Raw genomic sequence first — 19,922 nt, 5'->3', positions numbered from 1 at the left:
ATGAAATACGCCCGGTGTGGCTTTAAATCGTAACTCACTCACCAGAAGAGTTTCAGTTTGACTGGTCCATTATCAATATGGGTAACAGTCTTTCCTTTTGTGTTCACTCAGTCATAAAGTTTTGTGCATTGGGTTGAGAAAGTGTTCAAATGCAATAAAATCGAAATAACAAATTATCTGGTTTAACTTTACCATGGAAGCAGCACTGGGAACGAGACTCGAATGTCGCTTCTTGAAATATTGTTATGAAGAGCTGGCATCGCTTATGCCATCAAGATTTGCTTGATGTATGGGATGACTAACAGGATCGGGTGATCAGGCTCGCTGACTTGATTGACACATATCATTGTATCCTAAATGCGTAGATCGCTGTTCATGTCGTTGATCACTGGATTGTCTGATCACGACTCAATTACTGTCAGACTGTGGCCATATAGCTAGAATATTGCTGAGTACGGCGTAAAACGTAACTCACTGTATGGTTTCTTGTTCAACACAAAACCGAATTCACTATAGAGGACGCCAATCTTGTATTTCACTTGTATTCTATTATCTTCCACAGACATGTATACCATACTGTATACAAGTGTCAAGATGAGTTGGCTCTATTGACTGTAACAACGAAAAGCTGACATTAAGTAAATTATAATCAAGCTTTTGGCCCGTGTTTGAGAACTTGATTATACCTTAATAAGGAGATGAGGAACGATTACAGTCAAGCAGTTTACTGTCAGTGTTGTTGTGTATTACAGAACTGGATACAATTGATAAACATAAATACATGGCATATGGATTGACAATAATATCAATGCATGACATATATAAAACAGAAATACATGGCAAGGCATATTAATTAACAGTCATATGAATACATGAAATGTATACACACAACCTAACTATATCACGTCGGTATTTGTATTACTAAAGAGGAGCTAGATAGACAGGGGATATAGCAGTTGGTAGAGCTAAGCACACTTTCATGTCTAGAGAGGAGGGGTATTGCGACATGTAAGTGAAAATGAATACATACATATATAAGCTTGACCTAATACCCTCTAAGATGCATAGTTCATCAAATGATAATAGATAGATATACACTATCATATACAAACACATTGAGGAATAGACATATCTTAAAACATACAACTTATCGTGCATGATCCATCATGTGTGAAATAACAAACACTTATAATATGTATGCAAACAACGAATAATTACGCATGCAAAGCGTATATGTCCCAGTTATATATTGGAAAGTGAGCAACCAATAAAGTCATAAACTATCTAGATTATTCTATACATACATAAGACAACAGTATCAAGTAACAAGGTGTAAATGGTTCTTACGTTAATAATAAGAAGAACGATGACAGTCAAGCAGTTTACTGTCAGTGGTGTTGTGTACTGATCAGTGAAGATGCTTGACTTTTATAGTAATCGTCCTCCTATGTTTGACTTTGACTGATACCTTCATGAATGAACGATACATTATCTTGAATTTAAATCGTGACTGGCGATGCGTCTTTGCTGTATTGTTACATAACTATATCTTTTCCGCCGATGCAACTACGGTCGCCAGACAATAGACGGTCAGTGCGCGCGATGGCTTTGAACGATGTGTCCATCATACGTCACTACAGCTTGCTATGTAGCTGTTATTGTTCAATCTGACGCATAACGTCTATTGCTAGGTTTGTTTGTAGATATGAAAACGTTAAGAGTATTTCGATTCCACAAAGGTTTGTTAATGATTATATTAAAGAACCCCAAATATTTATAGACAACCAAGCAAGTATTTTGCGCATATTTTACACGGGTATAAAATGCGCAAGCTAAATACACAAACAAGATGAATTGTCATTACCTTTATTGAACGGAAATTATCCGAACGTACATTGACCAAAGTTTGTAAGGTAAATAATTACCGTTTGTAAAACCTCTATATCATGTGGCGAATTTCTCCACCGAGCTTTTCCCGGTGCCTGACCAGAGCTACTTCCCTTAAAAAGCGTTTGCAAGCTCAAAACAGTATTTCCATTAACATTTTTTCATAAACGTAACATTCCACCCTCCTAATTACAAAATTAAATGAAGTAATTAATGAACATATATCAAACGTTTGCTGTCTGAATTCAAGATAAAGAGTTCGTGGATTCTGCATTTAGTTCTGCAATATATATATATATTGTTTCGGAACTAAATGCAGAATCCACGAACTCTTTATCTTGAATTCAGACAGCAAACGTTTGATATATGTTCATTAATTACTTCATTATATATATATATATATATATATGGTTCACGTTAATGTCATTGTTCGACGAGTCGACAGAGTTTGCTGATGGGCCGCTTCACAGTCGAGGTAGATGTTTTGACTTTAGCAATTCTAGCAAGTCCAAATCAGGTTCTGAACTTGGTTTTCGTGGAGAACACACATCAGTCACCAGTGTAAGCTGTGCCCTGAGGTTTGTGCTGCCTGATCTGGAGTTACCTCTGTTGGCATAAACTTGCCCTTTGCCCTGCAGTGCTTCCTTCCACAACATTGGGTCATTAACTTTCCATGATTCCTTTCTCACAAAGTTCACCAAATCTAAGAATTTCACTTGCCTTCCCGTTTCACGGATACTTTGGATCTGGTTTCTAAATCTATCTTGATACTGGTAAGGAAGTTTGATTATCAGTCTTTGTATATTTTCTGTGTTATCAAGGATGTCTCCTTTCACGGCATTTGCACATTCCGACAAGAATATTGCAAACTCATCCAGTGATTGTTGGTTATCTGCTTTGATATATGGCCAGTTTAATGCTTTCACAATTACCTCTTCATTACCATATCTTTGTTCAAGCTCCCTCATAGCTGCAGGGTAACCCTTCTGAGCGTCCAGATAGCCATAGCTGCTGACTATGTTGCGCACCTCACCAGATGTGAATTGCTCCAAGTAATTCAAAAGCTCATCATAGTCATCTGTGTTGGCAACAATCATTGTCCTAGACTGTCGCATGAACTTTCTGTATTGAAGGGGGTCACCATCAAACATCACGAGATCTGTTGCTGGTTTCCACATCTGGCGAATTGAGATGACAATGTCAGATGGTTCATAAGGTTTGTCTGGAATACTTGTAGCAGAAAAGTTGTATGGTGTTCACTGAGGTTGTTTAACCGCTACAGTTTCTTCCAGAGGTTCATAATCAGTGTCTCAATGTCCATATTCTTCTGTATATGTCACATTATTAGTGTTACTGGTTTCCTTAAACAAATCATATCGTGATGACCAGTCGACTGAAGATGTAAGGTTTGGTGTCCCTGTCTGGAGCTGACTCTACTGCTGTGTCCAACTTCATATTCATCCAGTACTTTCCATCTGGCATCTGAGACGGCCATTTCTGTCTTCAAGTCAAACTTTTCTTCCTCATGTTGCAATCTGGCCTTCTCCCTTTCGAATTTATGTTTTTTCCTCCAAGGCAGCAGCTTTAACCAGTAATTCCGCACGTTTTTGTTCCTCTTTCAGTCGTGCTGAAGACACGTTTGTCCTGTATGAGCTGCATGTACCATGTGACTGCTTATTATCACTAGACAGCTTAGATGTACAAACTTCAGCATGGGCGTTTAGTAGTCTTGCTGGTTCTTTATCTTGGAACCATACCGAAATGTAATGTTGAAATTGTTTCTAACAATCAATGTCACTGTCTAATTTTGCCAAGAAATCAACAAATTCTTCTGGTACCACGTTGGTTGAGACAATAAAAGAATAATGTCCTCTGTTATTCAAAACAGTTTCAAATACAGTTAACCTGTCACAATATGCCTTTCGAACCTCTTCATATTCAGCTGCATCTGATTGATGAAGGCTGATAAGGTCGTCTTCAATTTTAGACAATTTCCTACAGAGTGACTTAAGTGCCTTTCTTTTAATGTCTAAAGTAAATAAACATCCTTTAGAAGTCATGGTCACTTTCTTTTGCCTATTTTGGTTTCCTTTTCCTTATATCTTAAATGTGCTGCGGATTTCCCATGATCCATATCGTAATACTAGGTAGCAAGCAAGAGGACATCGTAATACGGTTGAACTGTATTACTGTATCATGGGTCAGTAGAGCGTTGAAGCGTGCATCATGTTATATAATCATCTAGGTCGAACTGTAGTTTACCACGCTCGGTATTCGGCAATCGTCAATAATATAGTTTCTTGTTCAACACAAAACCGAATTCATTATAGAGGACGCCAATCTTGTATTTCACTTGTATTCTATTATCTTCTATATACATGTATATCATATTCTATACAAGTGTCGAGATGAGTTGGCTCTATTGACATTAAGTAAATGCGCAAGTTAAATACACAAACAAGATGATTATCATTACCTTTCTTGAACGGAAATTATCCTAACGTACATTGACCAAAGTTTGTAAGGTAAATAATTACCGTTTGTAAAACCTCTATAACATGTGGCAAACTTCTCCACCGAGCACGCTTTCCCCGGGTGCCTGACCGGTTACTTCCATTAAAAAGCGTTTGCAAGCTCAAAACAGAATTTCCATTAACATTTCTTCATAAACGTAACACACTGACTCAGGTGGGTAAATCAGCGGAAAGGAATGATAATTTGAGAATTGCACAGGCTGACTGTACTTAAAAACGTTATAGTTATGAATGCTCATCAATACACATGAACATTATATAGCAATATATATTTGTGAAAACACTTTATCATAAACATTAGACAAAAATATGCATAAGCTATACATATGTATAATTATGTTGATGGAAAGTGTACATCTTTCAAAATTTCCACTTTTGTAATGAGGAAAGCTGTGCTTTTTATTTCATCACGACTGATCTCATACTGGGGAGAAACGTCAGTAGTTTCACAATGATGATGATGATGATGATGATGATGATAATGATGTCATTAATTCAAATGCAACATGGTTATGTCTTATATTGCTTAGTTGGTTGTTGTTTAACGCCTTTCTCAGCAATATTCCATGTATATGGTCTGTAAATAATCGTGTCTTTACCAGACAATCAAGTGATCAACAGCATGAGCACAGAGCTGTTAACGTGTCAACGAAGTCAGCAAGTCATTGTACCTGACCAACCATCTATATATAATTGAGGAGGGCGTCTGTGGGTCAGTGTGCGCTTGAGTTTGTCCTGATGAGGGGTATGGTTAAAATAAACAGCAGATCCTCTTTACGTATAACGATACGTAGAAGTAGCCACTGCAGAAGTAGCTATTTAACAAGAATATTCGACCTGACATCACACTATCAAGATTTCCGTGAATGGGATTCCAAGTTCCATTATTGGACCCCAAAATACCTTTTCACAAACGCTTTCCATAATACTCAACAATTGAAAATGCCATCATCAACAATTATGTCATATGACCTCCCGGGTCATGCATATGTAGAGTAACTAAGGTCAACCTGAACAAACTGTAGAGGTAGTTGCGGGAGGGGGAGAATCAGAGTAATAACGAGCAGGTTTGTGTTGTTGTTTTAGGTGTTAAGGTTACGAAGGTGGATGTAACAGACAGATTAGATAGGTGTTATGTAGGTTGGGAAGGGGAGAAATATGTTGGGTTGTTTGTTGTTTACTGGTTTGTCTTTTCATGTTTGATCTATATTTTAATAAACTAGGGTGGAACCTTAATTTTCTTATGTTGTATATAATTGAGTGATCAACAGCATGAGCATCAATCTGCGCAACGGATAACCGATGACGTGTGAACCAAGTCAGCGAGCTTGGCCACCCGATTCCGTTAGTCGCCTCTTACGACAAGCATAGTCGTTTTTTGTGGCAAACATGGGTCTTTGAAAGCCTATTCTACCCCTGAACTTTACGGGTTTGAAAACAAAATTTTACCTTCGTGTATGTTTTCGAATAATAATACACTTATGTCAAACCGATTAACAGTACACGTGAGTCAAGAGTATTCAGTTGAACCGACGAAATCGTTACTGGAAGCAATATATTCATAATATTTCGTTCCACTAGTTGATCCCACTTATACATTGTTCTATGTTCCGAAAGGAAGTCGCTTATGTAACCAAGAGTGTTTTTTATGTCTTGGCTTTGGTGTGTGAACACGAAATCAAATTATTATCATTATTATTTGGTATTCGCGTCTATTTCTGTGTGCTTTAAAATTATTTTGTCCGTATATCATCGAATCTGGACAAGCCAATCCAGTGATTCACATCATCAGTACATGTCTATGAAGTTGGAGGAAGGTTATGTCAAACAGGCAATTTACGCAATAGACATTGCACGAGTGCGTGCAGAAATAAAATAGTAAACATGTAGTCAAAATCTTTCGTGCGTGAAATTTTCGTTGCAATCCTTAATCATTTCAAAATGTAGGGGTCTTTCCCAGCATTTAAAGGTAGGAAGACACTTTGTACACCAACGTATCATGCGAAGGTTAATGAGCTAATATTTCATCGGATAGTTGCGTAAGGAAGTGTGCATAAGAACTTTGTTTGCACACGTACGTTTTAAGCACCAATGAGTGAGTAAGATTTTACGCTAAGTTTAGCACTTTTCCAGCAGTGTCGCTGTATGGGACAATAGAAACGGGTTCGACACAGAATACCCGATGATGATGATGATGATGATGATGTTGCACACGGGCCCACCAGGCCATTTAGTGTTTGATTGGAAGATGGGTAATTTGACTGAAACATATGGAAACCTAATGGGGTCGTTAGTGTTATATAGTTTAAATGAATTTTGAATTTGGAAATCTGCCGGAAGCTGTAGGAGCAGACGAGCAATGGGATTGTGTGGCTGGCATTTGCTTTGTTCGCTTTTATGCTTTTTAACTAGTACCCATGCCTCACCAATTTAATATATACCGAAAGGCTAAAAAACATCGTAATATTGGAAATGACATTTAGGTGTGGATGGAGTGTTTGAACCAATTTCTTTTACACAGGTGTGGGCGTGGGCACCGTCATAGGCACGTGGATTCACACGACGTATTACAACGTCATCTTCAGCTGGTTCATGTACTACTTCTACTTGTCCTTCTCGAGTCCCTTACCTTGGGCAAACTGTGACAATGACTGGAACACTCCCACGTGTATCTCTCAGCATGTTAATGTTACAGTGACAGGGTATACCTTCAACAACGGTACCAACTACACCGTGGAAAGAGACACAAATGGTTCAGCTGCTGGAATGACTGCCGAGGAGGAGTTCTGGCGGTATGTGTCAGTTTCTTATTAAGTCAATGCTATAGCTGAGATTTACATGCGTGACTCACCGCGAGAGACATCCCGTCATTGATGGGTGTCCTTGGTTTCCAGAATAAATAGGACTAATGCATACTCTTGGAAACATGGCACACTAAAATATACTGGCAAACGAGGATAAAACGAGCACAGACCTGACAACTGACCCATACGGGCCAGTATGAGTGTCGTCACTGGCGCTTGCCATTGTGAGCGAAGGGTCCCCACATTATAACGTTTCCGACATGCTAAACCGACAATGTAATAGTCGTATCAGCATGGCTTGTGCAGATACCAGCGGAATCAATTTCATCGTCATGTGCTGCACGTGCAATAGCATACATCTGCTCTCCCTTTCACAAAACAAATGGGTTTGCTCTCTGCCATGCCCCACCTACATTCTGGCAACGCGCTCTCTGCGCCGGTCCAAGGTATCTTTGTTTGCCAGTAGTTTTCATTTGCTTTTAGCAAAATCCCAGCAATATCACGGTGGGAGACACCAGAAATAGGCTTCACAAATTGTACCCATGTTGGACCGGGCCTTCGGCACGACAAGCGAACGCTTTGACCACTAGGCTACCGCTAATGACAGACTCAACCTAGACAACCCTGGATATTCGTTTTTCATCACGTGTGTTCCTCCGACAACTTTCTCCCTCTCTTTCCCTGTCAGTACGGTGGTCAGCCTTCACTTGTTGGCTGTGTATGGTCTATATATTAGTTTCACATTTACATACTATTTTTACATCTACTCATATACTCTAACTTTATGGACCCTACTGTGGTGGTGTACATTTAGTTGTTAGCGATCTATAGCAACATGTTCATATTGTATTGCCCTTCATGGTTAAAATATGTTAGATTTTCATATTATAATAATATCTGTGATGTTCTAGTTAATTTCAGTGTCCTTCTCCGGTAGGTATTTATAATGATTTATTATGACATTAAAACTTGTTAGTCGTCACGATATGACTGAAATGTTGCCGATGTGACTTAAACTCTTACGTCACTCACTATATTGTAGCGTTGTGTACTGTCCTTTGTCTGTGATATTTGCATATGGCCCGTCTTTGCGTCATGACTAGATAAGTTGTCTTAGTCACAATGTGCCTGACATATTGAAGATGTGACTAGATAATCATATACTTTAAAAGTTTGTTCTTTTCTTTCAGATTTCAGGTTTTGGAAATAACAGATGGCATAGAAACCATTGGAAGTATCAGATTGCCTCTAGCTATTTGTTTGGCTTTGACCTGCTGCTTGATATTTCTTTGTGTGTTTCGAGGAATCAGAGTAACGGGGAAGGTAAGCATAAATTTGTCAAATGGTGTACTATGGGCAGTAGTGAAGTCCTGTATCCAGTGTGCGACATAGCCACTGGCCCTTGAGCCCGTGACTAGTGAAGTTCCAGTCAGTGTCCCGACAAGCTAATGAATTTTTATGACGATATTTCGTAAATACAACGCTCTCTTTGTACATACATCACTTTCTCCGATAATACACTTAATACACGCAACTCATGCAGCATATTAACAGTTTATTACCATGTCGACAATATATTTTTCTTATCTATTTGTAAAAGGTTTCGCACACATTGAGACATATATGCCTCACTTGTGATCTCTGAGGATCCTGAACGTTTTATTTCTGGAGATATAGCCATTAACAACGATCGCTACTTTGTGAGAATACTATTTCGTTGAACATTTCATTGACTCTAATTGGCGAAATTGTTAAGGACCTAATTATCCGGCTAACCAGCCATATTTTTCAGTGACATGATTGTCACTTGTGTACAGTGGAAGGTGTCTGAACCGGCACTCATTGAGACTAAAGAAATAATCCGGTTTAGACAACGTGACGAAATGTAGAGCTGAAGATAAATGTACAAGCCGCAGACTGGACTGAGATTTTATGCAAGTTTCGACAACTTGCCGGACTGGACAGATGCCGCTTTTGACAGCTTCCACTGTATTCCTATCTCATGTACGGATGATGTAACCGTATTTAATTACTCACACGTGCAGATCCAGGTTAGAAATGGACTCCAGCAACCCATGCATGTCATACAAGGCGACTGACGGGACCGGTTAATTTGGTCAGACTCACATGTCACCGTATCCAAGTTGTGTTGATCCATGGACCGTCAGGTCCAGATTCGATTACTTACAGACCGCTATCATATAGCTCAAGTAGTGTGTCAGGTGAAACAACAAACAAACAAAATGTTTCATCCAAACATCGAAGCCATATTTCCATGGAAAAATCAATCCAATCATATCCTGAGCAAAAATTAAAACTTGACACTCAGTATTTTGGGGACCATAATTTCAATATTTATTTTAAGACAATTATATTAGTTGCATGCTTTGCACAGAGCACCTGGACATCAACAGAAAACAGAAACACGTCTCGCCGTTTGTCTTTACGTTGTTAACATTTATGATGTCGGACTACCCTCCAAAATGAAGTTCACGGAATGGGGAACATTGGAAGTGAGGTGTTCAGTAAGGACTGTGTCCACCTCTAGCGTCTCGTACAACCACACAACGTCTCCTCATGGATCTGAGAACGTTAGTGAACACTGCCCGAGGTAGACGTCGCCATTGCTCAACAAGGACACGTTGAAGATCTTGCAACGTCTCTGGTGGACTGACTTGTTGACGAACGCGTCGACTCAGTTCGTCCCAGGTGTGTTCGATCGGATTGACGTCGGGGCTATGCGATGGTCAATCCAGGATTTGAACAACGACATTTCTTAGAAGATTCTGCGTAAGAACTGCTGTATGGGGCCTAGCTGGAACGTCATTCAAGGGGTTTGTCTATGCATGAACGAAAGCAGAACAGGTTGCAAAATCTAATTCCTGTATTGGACAGCAGTTACGTTTCCTTAACAACAACAAGAGGAGAACGTCCGCGCAAAAAATCCCCAAACAATGACGCTGATGCCACCAAATCGGTCAACTTCAGGGACGCGGGTCAACTTCAGGGACGTTCACCTCGTCTGCGGTACACACGGGCCCTGTCGTCAGCAAATCTAAAGTTGAATCGAGATTCGTCACTGAAGACAGTCGAATTCCATTGTCTCTGAGTAAACCTTATGTGTCATGCGGCCCACGCAAGTCGGTTACGGCGATGAAGGGGCGTTAATATTGGTGCGTTATGGGATCTCCGGGGGCGAGGTCTGGCGGCATCCAAGCGGTTTCTGACAGTTTGTAGGGTTATCCTTCCACCAAACATCTCCCTACTTGTGGAAGTTGCAATGACAACTCTGTTGCGAAGATGACCTAATCTTCCCGGAGTGACATCACGCGTGACGCATCTGGCCTCGGGCGATCTGCAACTGTTACCGTTTGATGCATTCTTATCCTGAGATTACAAATTGTTTGTCTTGAACAATTAAAGGCCTTTGCAATAGCGACCACAGACCGACCAGCATGGAGCCTCCCAGTAGCACGTTAACGTTCTTCGCGGAATTTCCAAAAGGTCATCAAAATGAAAAAAAAAAAATCAATTTGTTTTCAAATTCAACTTCACTGTTCTTATTCAGTTTAGGCAAATATGCACCACTTGGCCTCATGATTTTGTGTTTGCACGCATTCACAATTTTTCATTGTTCTAGGCTACAAAGTCAAGGAATGCACATGACTACAATTTCATGAAACTGAAGGACACACAATGTTTACTTTTACTGGACATATTGTTTCAAATACTCCAATGAACAGAAATTCATACATTTAGCAGTGTCAAGTTTTCATTTTGTTCAGTATATTATAATAAATGTTTTCCCCTCCAGCTTGTGTACGTGACGGTGACCATGCCTTGCATCCTTGTAATCCTTGTAATCATCATCCTGATCCGGGGATCTGCCAGGGTCAGCAGATGGGCTATATTTCTATATTTTCCCAAACTTTGAAGCCCTAGCAAGGCCTCAGGTAAGACACACCTGGTCCAGATTCGATTGTTTACAGACCGCTGCCACAGAGCTGGAATATTGCTGAGTGCGACTGGAGACAAAGAATGAATGAAAGAAACAAACGAACGAATACTTCATCCCAGTCGTATTTCAATGGAACAGTCAGTCCAGGCGTACTACATGTACATGTATAATAAATATTCCCCTCAGGTATGGATCGAGGGATGTAACTTCGCTCTTTACTCGCTTGGTCTCGGCATGGGGTCAATCGTGACTTTGTCCAGCCATAGCAAATTTAGGAACAACTGCTTCAGGTGAGCGTGCTAATAAATAGTGTTTAGTTACCTCAACTGTAAGGGTGTCATAAGTGACATATCTGATTTAACCAAGTGACACACACATTTCATTGTGTAGTTTACTATCAAGTATTTCTTAAAAGCTGTGAAAATATTCTAAATGCAAATATGCCACCATTAAACACAGTTCAGTGATTTTGTGTTAAAGGGCCAAATATTGCAGAAGTGAAGTTGGAAACAAATGCATAAAAAAATGAAATTAACTAGAAATATGCATATGAATTTTTTCAGCATCAAATATCACTATGTGCAGCTGTGATTGCAGTGGTCGTACGATACACGTTTCATGATTAAAATTACTGTAGTCAGCATATGAAGTATATATATAGATGGCCTACTATGAGGCGGTTGGGTGGCCATGGTGCGACTGAAAACATACTGGGCTGGAATATTGCTGGGTTAGTATGACATGGCTTAATGTCCTGCACAAACACATTCGTTCTTACAGAATGATCATTCGTCAGCAGTAACGAATGTGTAATGATTATATTGTATGTTCTATGTTTCTTCCGAGTCCAGAGATGCTATTGTTGTCTGTATTGGCGACATGCTGGTAACACTACTCATTGGCTTTGCGTTCTTTGCCATCATTGGTCATGTTTCCTACGAGAGAGGGGTGCTTGTGGAAGAATTTGAATCTTCAGGTAAACAAAACTACACATTGAGTTTCCGTTCTTTGCTATAATCGACCATGTTTTCTACGAGAAAAGGGTGTCTATGGGAGAATGTGAATCCAAATAATCCAAACTACCGTGCATTCAAATATGATAAAGATATCTTAAAGCATCCATGTTTATCTCACTGTAAGTGGCCCCACATGGGTACAATATGTGAAGTCCATTTTTGGTGACCTACGCCGTCATATGCTGAAATACTCACTCACTCATTATATATGAAATACATCAGATCGAAATCAATTGTTGATAATGACATTTTAGAATAAATATGAGTGTTATGGTAAGTGTTGGTGAAAACGTATTTTGGATCCTATGATTTATAATCCGGAATCCCTTTCACGCAAAACATGATAGCGTGACCTCGGACTATTATTCTTGATAAATTTGCCCATGCTATTGTAACATTTGCAGATGGTTACACGTCAGGATAGTCTACAGAAAATTCTGTGATATCAATAATTTCATTGCTATAAACAAAAGGGGCAATGGCTGCTAGTTGGCACGAATACGCATAAGACTGTAATCGCCACTTTCTATGACGCCCTCTTCATATTCAGGTTGAGCCTTGGGTGGACCTCCTACTCGTGGCAGAGACAGTGATAAACGGGTCCACTGGCAAGATAGTGGAGAGTTCCTAGTTTCATAATCTCATTTCATATTTTCATGTTGGCGTCTTCACACGTTGACCGTTTCGAGTTGAATTTGCTAGTCCTAAGCAGCCATCTGTTGCACATTTCAGTCCAGTCAACTTCATCCAAATGAAGGACTCGGTAGGGTCTGGCTATTGATTTTAGTGTGAGAATTATTATGAGTGGTTTTTCATAAACAATTTCATAAGACCACTAACAAAAGTACTTCATTTCAGGATTCAATCTTGCATTTATCATCTTCCCTCAAGTTTTGAATTATCTCCCCCTGCCGCAGTTGTGGTCTGCCTTGACGTTCCTGACGCTGCTCACCCTTGAACTTGACACACTGGTGAGTGAGTGGGTGAGTTAAAAGTTATGAGGACTTACAGTACATGTGCTTCCTGCATAGGCCCAGGCTGGATTTACAGCATCTCTTTAGCCGTTGGCAATTGTGACAATCTAGAAAGTGGAGAGTTATAACTCGTAGAAGTTGTCACTTACTTTGTACATCTAACGCCATAAATTATGAACGGTCCCTGCCTCGTGAAGGTCTCGGGATAGAACAGGCCTTCAGCAACCCATGCTTGCCATAAAAGGCGTCTATGCTTATCGTAAGAGGCGGCTAACGGGATCTGGTGGTCAGGCTCCTTGACTTGGTTGACACATGTCATCGGTTCCCAATTGCGCAGATAGATGCTCATGTTGTTGATCAGTGGATTGTCTGGTCCAGACTCTAAACAGAAAGCGTTTCATAACATGATCCGTCATATAGCTGGAAAATGTCTGAGTGCGGCGTTAACCAACCAACCAGTCATAACACGACTGTTTACATTTCTGGTAACATCAATGATTACTCTATCACCTAGTTACCATGGCAATATCTACTTAATTGTGCGGGGGTTTTTAGACTTCAGATGTCTTAAGGTTTACTTGTTACCTGCTGGAAGTTTGCCTGTTCCCCGTTTCAGGTTCCGCCGATCGAGAATGTAGTGTCAGCAGTAAGGAACCGGTTTCCACATTTATCGCAACGGCGTTGGCTTGTTATTGCTGTATTACTTACAACCAACTTCAGCTTTGGCCTCAACTACATAACACAGGTGACCACACACATAGACACCCACTCGCGCGCACTGATGCCCCTGAAGATGCGGGATAGACTTGATCTTCAGTAACCTATATTTTATCATAAGAGGCGACTAACGTGATCGGGTGGTCAGGCTCGGAGACTTGGTTGACACATGTCACCGGTTGCGCAGATCAATGCTCATGCCGTTGATCAGTGGATTGTCTGGTCCAGACTCGATTATTTACAGACCGCCACTGTTTAGCTGGCATATTGCTGAGTGCGAAGTAAATCTCACTCACTCACACAGGTGACATTATCACGGATTCATTTTCTGATACATGAGTTTATTTTATATTTCATATTTATAAGCGAGTATGGTTGAAACCCGTTTTTTGCAATACTTCAGCAATATCACTTCTTGGGACACAAGATCTGAGTTTCACATTGTACCAGTGTTGGGAATCGAACCAGGGTATTCAGTGTGATGAGCAGACGGTTTTACTACCAGGCTACCTCACAGCCTTCTGATCCCTATGAACATGTGTCGTTGGATGCTGTTACTAGTCAACCACTGTCCTACAGAGCCCAAAGTGGCTACGCCAATGCCTGATACGTATTCATAAACAGTCTGCACACACCAGCTCTTAGTGGTAATACCAGATGTATTTGTCTTCTAGGGTGGGATATATGTGCTGACTCTCGTGGACTGGTTCGCGTACTTCCCGTCGAATGTCCTCTTCTCCACTCTTGAGTGCGTTGTGGTTGGATGGTGCTACGGTAAATATTTCTATAATTCTTGAACGCATTGTAATTGGATGGTGCTACGGTAAATATCCTATAGTCCTTGAATGCGTTGTTGGTGGATAACTCTAAGATAAATATATGATCCAATACTACATAAAAGTATTGTGATTGGATGGAGACACTGGACATATATCCTACACTCCTTGAATGTGTTGTGGTTGGATGACTCTACGATAAATATATGATCCAATACTACTTAAATGCGTTGTGGTCGGATGAAGCTACGGTAAATATCTCCTATACTCCGTGAATGCGTAGTGGTTGGATGTTGACATTGTACATATCTCCTACATTATATATGCACTGCATACAATACACGAGTTATGTCATTGAGTAATTTTTTGGGTAGACATTTGTATCGTTTACGCGTGCTAGCAACAGTAACACTTGCTTGTTGTAAGAGGCGACTAATGGGATCAGGTGGTCCGGCTAGCTGATAACTCATGCTAGTCATTCTATCCCAAATGTGTTGATTGGTGCTCATGATATCGATCATTAAACTGTCTTGTCCTCGTCTACATAAAAGGAAACGCCGATACTGTAGGGCATTAAACAATAAACAAACAAAAATAGCGGCTTTTCAAAACTCGTGATGCACGTGAAGTTCACAATGATGAACGTCCCATTTGTGTCTCTGTGCTGGTTCAGTAACGACTTCACTGAAGAAAGATTGTGTTACGGGTATGTGTTTCTGTTGCATGGACTTATTTGCCGGTGTCTAACCTGAGTGATATCTGCTGTTTGTTTAATCAAAACTTTCCATTTAAGGCACGGACCGACTACAAGATTATATCAAGCTGATGTGGGGGAAGGCTATCCCTCAAGCAATGGTGATATCCATCAAATTTGTTTGTCCGATCTTGTTACTGGTAGGTCATTTGTCAGATGTGTTCTTACGACACAGGCCGGTGTGGTAGCCTAATGGTTAAACAATCCGCTCGTCACGCCAAAGGCCCGGTTTCGATTCCCCACATGGGTACAATGTGTGAAGCACATTTCTGGTGTCCACCCGCTGTGATGTTGCTGCAAATGGCAGGTAACTAAACCCACACACTCTGACGATACACCCGGCTCCCAAATACCTAATCGCCAGCACGGATTAGGCGGCTGACTTTGTGTGCTGGCGATTAGGTGCCTGACTCTGAGGGTGCAGGTTCGAATCCCGGATGGGACTCAACCAAAAAAGTACTAGACTTTGTACTTTACTGAGAAAGTGAAATCCCAAATAGGACATATCTTGCAATGCTGTCATAGTACAAGACATAAAATGTACGCAGTGAAAGGTTTGGACACAGCAATCCATACACACGTATAAGTTAGGAAGCCTCACTGAGATGCAATGGATGTGAACTTACACAAAGCGTGGGAAGAGACTGAGGGACAACCGATCCGGTTCTTATGCATGCTCAGAGCCAGTTTGTGAGCTTATAAACACGTGAACACACCTTCACATGAACTTTGTGGGTTTACCTCCTCGCTGACTTTTCAATAATATAAAATAGGTCTTTAGAGCTTGGTTCCTTCTGTGAGTCAAATAAAGACGCCTTTGCCTTTCCTGAGTTGCCCTGCAAGGATTTCGCGGACGAAACGGTCTGTTCATCTTATTATTTTCAGCAGTAGAGTAGGCCTTCAGCAATCCATGCTTGCCGTAAAAGGCGAGTATGCATGTTGCAAGAGGCGACTAACGGGATCGGGTGATCAGGCTCGCTGCCTTTGTTGACACACGTCAACGGCGCAGATCGATGCTCTTGTTGTTGAGCATCACTGGATTGTCTGGTTCAGGCTCGATTATTTACAGACCGCCGCCATATGGCTGGAGTATCGCTGAGTGCGGCGTAAAACTAAACTCACTCACTCACAGAATTTGGCTGTATGACAAGGTTAAATACATTAAACCAGGCATGTGATAATGGTGTCTACGATGACATTCGTATTATGTATTGTCAAACGCCCCAAAAATAGCTCTCACTGAGGCTCACTTGCAACATTGAGCGATCACTGGAATAAATATGTCACCGAATAGAAATGTTTTGTCAGTGGATCAGAAAACGTGATTTACACTATTGACAAGTTGAATGGCTTATTTCGCTGTATGTTCAAAATGCAATGATACTATCGACATTTTGCTTGCTTGGTCTTTAACGCCGCGATCAGCAATTTTAAAGTAAGTGGATCTCAGTAAAGACTCGAGTCTAATTTAGATTGACAATTCAGTGATTGGCAGTGTGGGCATCAAAATACTTGACCTCAAAATTTTAATGACGAGCAGTTTCTCTGACCGTGGTCAGTTTATAGCTTATTTTGAGGGTGTTTTTATGCGTGTGTGTGACAAGCATTTTGATCTGAATGTCAATCACATAAAGATTCATCTTTTCTAACGATATGATTTTCTACAACAGTGTGTCTTCTGTTATTCCCTGTATTCCTACCGGCCTCCCAAATATGGAAACTATGACTACCCTCCATGGGCCACAGGACTCGGATGGATGGTGTCCCTGGTTTCTATCCTGCCCTTCCCGGCTGTGTTTGTCTGGAGAGTATGGAGAGCACCTGGACATACCGTCAAAAAGGTTGAAGCTAAATTAATCTGTTTGGAAACACATAAGTCATATGAATGTTTGACTGTCCAACATAGAGTTGGGTACCACGAAGATCTCTGTACCTCTGTATACCACCCTTCTTGTTCAAGTACCACGGTATTTACCACGCTATAACGTGCTGCAGAAAATACTAACTTATGAACATCTCTTTTTTCCATTAGATCTCCTTTTGAGTTCAAAATTCTGCCATATATCGGATTTCTCTTTGTTATATTGTGCAACTCCGTAGTCAGTTAAACTAATAACTCGGTTGCAATATTTGGTTGCACCGGTGCAAGTAACAAAGCACTGAAACGAACCCTCTATTTAACAATGAAATGGAAGACGCAATGCAGTAATTGTTTGATCACAAAATTTGGTGTGAATGACTTATCAAAAAGTGCCATACATAAGGCCGGTAAGATAAAGATATATGACAAAGACACGCATCAATCACATACTTATACGCCATCAGCCGCAGCATTTGGCGTCGGCACTACACAAAATAAGCATGTCCATTCTACGAAGATTTGATATATTTTGAAGCTCTTGTTCATACTTTTTAAATATCATATGAGTCAATTTACACTCCTTCGAAGACTATTTGTAAAGGCTATTTAGCAACTTGCATCTATTTTCTATGGAAAACCTCACTATATGACTGAAGTATTGCAGAGGTGACGTCAGACTTGTTCATAAACTGTTCAAGAATAAAAGACTAGACTAGCCACCCACAGAACCACAGTCATACAAACACGTCTTACCTTTACCTTAGCCTTACGGTGTCGTGTTTGAGCAGATAAACGCTATACCTGTCAAGCAAATTAAGTTTTGTTGTAACTGTGGCGGTTTATCGCCATTTTACACAGTGACTCAAATAATCTTATGTTTCATTTCGATAACATTGAAAGTGTTCTGAACGACATCAACGTGGCAATGCGAGTGCACTAAAGAATAAACACAAGCATTGGTGGTACATATAGTTATGGCTGATGTGTTTTTGTAATGGCAAACGTTACTCTGTGACAACCTGAGATTCCATTTCAGAGATTCCTTGCGTCCTTGGAACCGAACAAGAACTGGCGTCAAGTATCTTGTGGTGCACAGATGGACGCTGTTCACCCAATGGCCAACATGGAGAAGCCCTCGTGAGATGACCAATGTTACCCAGCCCGGGGTTCCATTCACAAAACACCCCTAATTAAGGTTAACCTTAATACCCTTTCTTTAACACTGCACAAAGGTTACCTTAGTGACTTACGATCACCTTAGTGCTTTGTGAAAGGAGGCCTAGGGCTACACCTTCCACCAAAAACTTACTGTTCAGCTTCTGTCGTAACGTGTTATCTAGATCGAGATCAATAATGTACTGGTGCAGACTGTTGCAGCTACAATTCTATAGACTCCCTTATCAAGCCTTCCAAATGCTCCAATCCCTTGATGATAATAATAAATGTACCTGGGTTTCACACATAAAACAAATCCTGTTTCTGTATGGTTATGGGTTTGTAGGGATCTCACAAGTACTCAAAACATTTATGTCTATCTTCAAGCAGCGATTTTATGACTGCTTCTTTCAATTTGGCGCCCCGCACTTGACTCTTCGCCTGAATGTACATAATATTCGCAATTTAATTCATTACTCAATGTTGAACACTACTTGTCCTGTGACCTCCTACCATATCATCCGAAGGTTCTATCCATGTTCCGCTGAAACAACTTCAGCTTGACAGTGGAGACCGGCCGCCATACAAGTACACCATATGACCCACGTCTCTGCCTTTACTGTAACTCTGATGTTTTAAACTATAATGAAGATGAGCTCCATGTCCTACTTATCTGTGGTAAATATTCTGAAATAAGAAACAAATGTTTCACAACCCAGGAGACCCATACTCCTACTCCTGAAACCTTTGTGCGTTTAATTACCTGTAACAACATTAAATATCTGAAAGCATTAACTGTATTCCTCTCCACTGTATTGAAACTAAGAATAACACCCACTACTTCAACTAATTGACCTTGTATTCCAATCGCTATTCTCCATCCAGTATGTATATATTTTTCATGTTTGCATTATGTTGTATTATGGGCCTTTGGCCTACATTACTGAAGTAAACTGTCTGTCTATTATATAGCACCCGGTGTTTGTACGTGTCACGTTGTTCACAAAGTAATATCACATTGTATCCTGGTCTGTATGCAGTTTTTGCTTGCCACTTACTTATTACTTGTGTCAGTTTTAGTTTTACTTGTTATTTACACAATTATTTCTTCTTATTATTAATGCCGGACAGCTATCGTCCAAATATTTCTAAATACCAAAAACTGTGTAGCCAAGCCATAGGAGACTTATTTTGTATTAGTTAATCTGCATTCCTAATCTTTATCACTAGCACTGGGTACATTGTATTGTCAGGCAACAGTTACTTATGCGCATTAAATGTTATTACATGGAAAACAAATATTTCAAATATATGGTAACGATAAACAGCCTACCTGAGCATCATACTGCAATGCAAGAGGGGATTCACAAGCAAGTTCACGATGAGTAGCCTGTGTGTTCGGGTCCTAGTCAAAATGGCCACATGTCAAAATGGCCACAAATCTTCCATGTCAAAATGGCCACAAAAAAAGTCAAAATGGCCACAA

The 19,922-nt window shown here is 40.3% G+C and overlaps 1 pseudogene; it reads left to right on the top strand.

Moving 5' to 3' along the window:
* Positions 1-6,603: 6,603 nt before the first annotated feature.
* LOC137255442 (sodium- and chloride-dependent GABA transporter 1-like) lies at positions 6,604-18,422 on the top strand (annotated as a pseudogene).
* The last annotated feature ends 1,500 nt before the right edge of the window (positions 18,423-19,922 follow it).

This window comes from Haliotis asinina, chromosome 11, assembly GCF_037392515.1.
Source record: "Haliotis asinina isolate JCU_RB_2024 chromosome 11, JCU_Hal_asi_v2, whole genome shotgun sequence".
Lineage (NCBI taxonomy): Eukaryota > Metazoa > Mollusca > Gastropoda > Lepetellida > Haliotidae > Haliotis > Haliotis asinina.
This window is presented reverse-complemented; position numbering and strand designations above follow the sequence as displayed.